The sequence below is a fragment of the Dipodomys spectabilis genome, unplaced genomic scaffold (assembly GCF_019054845.1).
Source record: "Dipodomys spectabilis isolate Male_0828 unplaced genomic scaffold, ASM1905484v1 ptg000022l, whole genome shotgun sequence".
Classification (NCBI taxonomy): domain Eukaryota; kingdom Metazoa; phylum Chordata; class Mammalia; order Rodentia; family Heteromyidae; genus Dipodomys; species Dipodomys spectabilis.
In genome coordinates this window covers 511956-519432 of record NW_024870699.1, presented here as the reverse complement: position 1 = coordinate 519432, position 7477 = coordinate 511956, and the positions used below count along the sequence as shown (strand labels likewise).

Sequence of the window (7477 nt, the reverse complement as noted above, 5' to 3'; positions counted from 1 at the left end):
GTTCATTTTGCTCAGCATCAGCTTATATGTTCATATGTATGCATAACAAAGCCACTGGAAAATAATAGTTTCATGGATTCTATATCATAAAAAAAAACATGTTAACTGTTTTTGATGGTAAAGGTGAAATTAGGATTGGTAAATTCACGATTCTGATAAAGGAATTTCAAAGAGTTTAAAATTATGACAGGTAAATTTTAATTGTTCTAACTTTTTAACTTAGCCTATTAAGAAAATTTAAAATTGCCTGGGAAAATAGGCTTTCATTCAAAGAAATTCATGGAGACTTAGCTGAGAGGGAGCAATGTGGGTAAGATGGCTCATTTTCACAGTAAACAAACTCACAAACCTTGCTGTAAATCCCGTAGGTTCCCATGAGAATTGTCCTTACCCAAGAAATATAATCTTATTGTGTGAAACAAGGTTGTAGTGGAATTTAAATTCAAAGTTTTTTTTTAAAAAATAAGACATCAAAATTTATGAATTGACCTTTAATTACTAAACAGTAATTCTCTTAAAAATAATTTGGGTCAAAATATTTAGGGAGAAAGTGCCCTTCACAATGAAAGAACGTATTGAATTTACACTTTTCTGTTTTAATACTTTCCACAATACCTTTGCACGAGAAGCATTGAAACACAAAAAAAAATCTGATTGGATACTTCAAACCAATGATTTCACATTACTAATTAGCTCAAAAATATAATATCCTTATTAACATGAGATAGTGAAGACTTATCTTATTACATAAGCCAAAAAGTTTGGGGATCAGAAAAGAATTGAGCAAACTGAAAAGGTAAGAAAACACGTTATTAGAAACCCTAGCTAAGCATATTGGTTTCAGCAGTGGAGGGGGCCAAAACTTTTTGTTATAGATTGTCTTAATGTTTTTGCTACCTAAAGTGATTTTACAGAGCCTATTTGGCTCAGTATAATGCAGAACAAATTGAATGAAGACATGAAAATAAATTCTACCTCCAAGTAAAGGAGTTTTCAAAGAGAAACCATGAAGATGTAGCATTGGTGGACGCCTTATAGTCCTTCCGTTTCACTAGACTTGAAGCCAAGAAGCTGTGATTAATTGGAAATCAGGCAAGAGCTAAGAATAGGACATATAAGAAGGACATAGAAGTATTGTCCTTTGTAACAGACAATGTCATCCAAGGAATCGGTCATTTAACTCTATTCTTCTCCATACATCTTGTTGAGCAAATACAAGACCAAGAGAAATCTATTGAAATAATTTTGCAAAGAATAACTTCACTGGTCCTGATATGGTATCTAAGGAGAGTCTTAAGAAAGAAGATAAAAGTGGAGTATTCTTAAGTTTCCTCTAAGCATTTTGTTAGCAAAATATATCTTTGAGGTTAGAAGTGATTGAACCAAAAAGTGGTGGAGTATTTTTTTTTGTGGGCACTTTAGACACAAGAAGATTTCAAGGTAAAAGAAAAAAGAAAAAAAATTATAGCTAAATATTTGTGATTATAGGTTCTTGGACTGGTTTTTTGGAGACAAAGTTTTGCATTAGCGTTTGTACTCATTAACATTGTTGTTGAGTTTCCGTGGCAACCAAATGAAAAGGGGAAGTTTAATGGACTCGCTTGGACAAGTAAACAGCATGATAGAAAATAATGGCAAATAATATTTAATGAATTATTTTGAACAATTCCTTTGTGAGAACAAAGAAGGAAAGATATAATTCAAATAACTTGATGTTATTAAAAGTATGAAAATGGAGGAGTGAAGAGATTGAGAGAAATCATAGAGGAATGTTTTCTCTCCAGTGGAGTAATAGGTTCTTGATTTTATTTCTTCCATTCGGTCTTCACAAGCTATCAACTGTGCCTCAAGACTGGAGTATCCAGTTAAGATAAAGAGCACTCACAGAAGAAAATATTTGCAGTAGATATAGGTGATTTATAACCTTAGACAATCTTTTTAAATCTGTTAAAAGTTTCCCCTACCCCAAACTGTCCTCTTTGAACAGCTTTGTTTGCTTTTCCAAAGACTGTCCTTCATTAGCTGCTTAAAATTTTGAGAGGTCATATTCATACTCTCTAGAGATTGATGTTTGGTTGAGATTTTTGTTTGTTGTGTTTTTTAACTGAATTTCAAAAGGTTGTGCAAGTGTGTTACAATTAAATATGTCCATCTAATTGTCAGAGTCACTCCTTCTATCAGTCTCAACCAACCCTTTCTCCAAGATTTAGTTCAGATTTTCCACTTCCTTTGTTACATATGTACATTGAGTATTCTAGCTGTACTTGCCCCTTGTTTCATTTTTCATTCATTCTATTTCTTTACTATTGTTCCTCTCTGTTTTCAATTTCCTGATAGTCATTCTGTTAAATTGTCTGTTAATAATTTGAAAAGTTTATATACATTCCATGAGTTTCTTTTTTTAATTTTTTTATTGTGAAAATACTGTACAGAGGGGTTACAATTACATGTGCAAGATAATGAGTACATTTCTTATCAAGCATTGTCGCCTCCTCCTTTGTTTCAATCCCACGTATACTTGAACTGATGTCAGCTTATATTTCCATAATTCATTCATCTGTAATAACAATTTGAAAGACTGGAGATGTGAAGCACTTAGACATGATTTTATTCTTGTTCATTTGGAAGATTAATCTTTAGTCAACAAGACAGTTTAAAAATGGCTTAGAATTTATTCCCAACTACCAGTTTTTATAAATGGCTTTGTACAATGGTGTGTGATTATTTTATTTTACGTAGGATAATTTTTTCTACTACCTATAAGTTTTGGAAAAAGAAGAAAACTAAAATTTACTACTTAGAGGAATATGATAGATATAGAAGACAGATTTTATGTTTGTCAGATCTCTCATCAGGACCCATATTCAACACTTGAAGACATATTTCTTACTATGTTAGACAGATAGGGAAAACAGAAAACAACACATGATAGAGCAACTATTAGTGACTTTTTAAAATGTACCTTCTTATGTTATGAAATTTACTTTATTACCTAATATTTGAGTTTGAAATATGGGAGGCTGATCTATATAACACATTTCTGGAAGGCACCTACTGAACAACACAAATCGTGGGGGGTACTATTTCTACACTTTAATGAATGGTTGAACTTGTTTGGTATTAGTGCTGGGTAAATAAATCAACTCTATTGTAACTTGCTCCCTACACTTGAAAATCTTGTAATGTCACTATCATCTACTTGTCAACTGTTATTTTGGCAAATGTGATTTTAAATAGTTTATTTGAAAATGAATATACTTTCAGGAGATTAAATGTAGGTTATCATTGGTTTGAGAATGGCAACATTTTTATACTACAGAACCTAGTTTTACTGAAGTACCAGTGTTTTGAATCACTAAAGACCTTCTTAGTTAATGATTTTCTAATTTATATTTGACCTCTAAATCAAGTTTTCCTAGCCTTGGTAGTCCAATTATGGATCTATCATTCCAGAAACTATTTTTTGGCTGCAATGAAATCTTTCATTAATCATTAGGAGAGGGGTATTAAAAATAATCTTGTTCATGTGTGATTTTGTTCACTCAGATGGGCTGGTCATCTGTAAATTGAAAGTTTGAATTACAGTACTTTCTCTCAGATTTTGTGATCTCATCTTTCATTGAAAGTTGCTTAGCATTTCACAATTGATTACTGCTTATTCTTGAAAGGAATTGGAGCACTGTAATGTTATAGGAAATGAGAAATCGAGATGAGTCTTCAATAATTTCCGCTGGCATGTTGCATGGGCCTATGTGAGAAGTGTTGCGCTTGTTATCTGATGGTGCAGATAACTGGGACCTGGTGTCCTAGGACCATGGGTCCTCCAGAAGAATAATAGCTTTTAGACATCATATCAGCAAAATTTGTGTATAATCAGTAAGAATGCTTCAGAAATATGGATTAAAACACTTTGGGACCAGCGAGTTAAAACAATAAACAGAGCATCAGAGTAAAATCCCTTATAGATTAGCAGAAAAAAATACTGTTATTTTACCATGTGAATTCAGAAGACTACGAACACTTAGAAGGTATCACAAGTTTATAGCAAAGACATTGCATTGATACTTTTTATATTCTAATATATATTCTAAACCTAATTATTTATATTCCAATCCATTTATGGGAATAAATGTCAATATATTTGTCAAATTATCAATTCTAGTAAGATTCACTGTGTGAAATTTAAAATCAGCACATATAAATATAAAGTATATAAGTATATATAATATAAAAATTGTTTTGCATTGTTGTGTTGTGGTTAGGGAATCAAAGGCAACTCTGTTTTAAAGTATTATTCCATTATCTCTAACTTAGCTTTTGGTAGAGTTAGACTTAAAGCTTTACCATTTGTAGATTTACAGCCTAGAGTCAAGAGGAAACACTGTGATTAAAGCATTACCAATTTAAGGCCTAATATCTAGGAGAAACATATGGACTACTCCAGGAGTTATGGAAATATTTGGTGATAGAAAGTCAGTAGTGTAAGTTCCTGCCTAGTTGGATGATAGACAGGCCAGGACAGTAGGTAATCATGCATATGAACAATTTTTTCACCTTCTTGGCTTTAGCTACTTTTCAAATGATAAGTATAATAAACAATTATATTTTGCTAAAATACCTTCCATTCTGAACAATTCGGTCTAAACGGTTCATCTCTCTATGATCCCTTGTAACTAAGATTAGTTTTGTTTCAGTAAGACAATCTATGCTGTCAGGGTAAGATATTGTGGTTGGTCTGTTCCTACATGGAAGAAGGGTAAAGGTTCAGGCAGACATTTGTCCCAGCAAGACTTCATTTGAGAAATTTTAAGCTGCAGAAATTTAGAAGTACCTCTTAAGCAAGGCTTACTATGAATCCATTAGCTCCACAAAGCTAACTCAGTTGATAAATAAGTCCTTGAAAAGCCATCACTTTTGGAATTAGCTGTAACGGCTACAAAGTATGATCAAATTTAACATGAAAACGAAAAATAGTCATTGACAAAAAAATTGTAAATGTGAACAATCGACCAAACGATATCAGTTTTTTTTCCACTATATACAGAATTTTAGAGAAATAAGATCAATAGCATTTTTAGGAACAATAAGGGTTCCTTGTTACAAATAGGCATCCATGAATATATACCTGTATAAAGATTGCATCATTAAGTACTTAAATTTAGAGGATTCTACATGCTTCAGCAGCAGGTCTACACAAATTACAACAATACAGAGATTAACATGGCACTTGCACAAGGATGATAGGAAAATTTGTGAAGTATTCCTTATTTTTCATTCTTCTGATGCAAGAAATGAAAAACAGTTATTAAAAAGTTGATTACAAAAATACAGGTGTAACAATACATGTAATTCATAGAACTAAAGGTTAGTTTTACATCATTGTATTAAATCTTCACCTTCAAAAAGCCTTTACATTGCATAACCTTTACAAAACTTGAAATTAGATAACAATGTCATTTTATCCAAAAGAAATAAAGTAATATTAGGCCCAGGAAAAAAAGGAATCTTAAACTTCTTCTATGTGGAATGCAATCTGATAGGACACATTTATTAATGAACCTATACATTATATAACAATGTAGAATTCAAATTATTATATCTAGGAGCGAATGAAATAGATTATGGACATTATACAAACATAGATATACTTTTTTCAAAAAAGCACCAGGAACATCTTTAGTGTCTATACTATTCATTTCAACAGATAAGTTAAAATTATTTCTGATTTAAAAAAATCACAAACTCTGCTGAAATCATTATAGATGTATACAAACAACGAATACATTTTGACAACAAAGTCAGGCAATTCACTTGGAAGAATACCATGGAATCCATGAATTTTTAAAGTAAGATATTGCTGTTGCTTTGTATTGTGAAAAAAAATTTGTAAGGACACAAAGGATGGACTGGCATTTTTGAAAGTTAAGAAACTTATTCAAACCATTACGACTTAGGAGAACAATTTGTACAGCCTTCCACAACTTCAAAGAGGTAGTGATACATACTTATGCTTTTGGCAATATCAAATGCAGTTTCTTCCAAGTTGTTCTTCAGACCTGGTTTGATATAGTGGTTCAACAGAAGTACATACATGGTATCTTTGCTATTTCTATTCCTAGCAGTAATATGGAAGGGGGTCAAGAGGCCTTTAGTTTGGGAATTGGTATCTGCACCATGATGAAGTAAGAAAAAAGCCACTCTGGTTTTATTCCACATGTAAGCACTGTGCAGGGGTGTCCAGCCATTCAGAGCTACTGCATGAATATCTGCCTTGAGCTACCAACTCATGGACAATGTCTAAGTGACCACTCTAGGCTTCCTGATGAAGAGGGGTATACTCATCCTCATCACAAGTATTCAATTGGGTGGCCTATTTGGAAAGTAGTCTCCACACCATAGTAAGGCGATTAATTTCGGCATCCCAAAGAAGAAATTTGCTTGGATCCTACTCCATTTTTTTCTTGCAATTGATACCATTCCTCACTTTTTTCTTTTGTTCCTTGTCTTCGTCAGAGTTACCTAACAAGAGACTTTGAGTGCCAGTGGGAATGAGATGTCAATGTATTTCCCCAGTAGTTCACATTGGTTGAACTGGTCAGAAAAATCTGGTGAATTTTCTGCATATGATTTTTCACCATGATTTATTTTCGCTTTTTCCATTTTTGCTCTTCTAAATTATTCTAACTGTGGAATAGGGAATTGATAGAGAGCAGAGGAAAGATTTTCCTCAGTATTCAAAGGTACAGACTGAAAATGAGGACCAGTGGTGTCTTCATGTGCAGCTTATTCTGGGAATGAGAAAATAGGAAACAATGCCTTCTATGTAAATGATTTTGGAAATACCACATTATAGTGTAAGATAATTCAATATTCAACATATGGGCTTTAAGAGCTTTCTAGTAGCTTTCTAATGTTGGTATTCAACATTAGAAAAAATGTATAATGCAGTAGTAAAATAGAAGTCCTTTGTATGACTACCTAAATTCTTGTTATTTTTAAAGACACTTGTTTTCATCTAAAAATAGGCCTTTCTATTGTCTTCAGGTGATTTTGATGATTGAAGATGCTTAATGAGAAGTCAAAATATATTAGTAGTCCTTTGCTATCAATTAAATTTCACTTTTTCTACTTGGAGATTATAATGATCAAAGCAATAGTTCAAAATCAGCAAGCAATAGTTCAGAATCATGCTTCAAGTAGAAGTGAATTACCAGTAAGTAATCCTGGATTCCATTTTCCACAAAGTTTTGTCACAGATACAATCTTCTACAATCTGCCTGCCTTCTCTAGCTGTTTCCTAGCCTGGACCTATTCCTTCATTGTACAGGAAAAGTGTGATTCAACTGATTTCAGTCAGATCTGTTAGTAGAATTATCAAGTATTTAGATTCTTTTTTTAAAAATTAGTTTTGGGGCCTGAACTCTGGGCCTGGACACTGTCCTTGAGCTCTTCAAATCAAGGCAAGTGCTCTACCATT

General features: G+C 32.7%; 1 pseudogene; it reads left to right on the top strand.

Annotated features, from left to right (window-relative positions):
- Positions 1 to 5172: 5172 nt before the first annotated feature.
- Positions 5173 to 5272, top strand: LOC122104120 (annotated as a pseudogene).
- The last annotated feature ends 2205 nt before the right edge of the window (positions 5273 to 7477 follow it).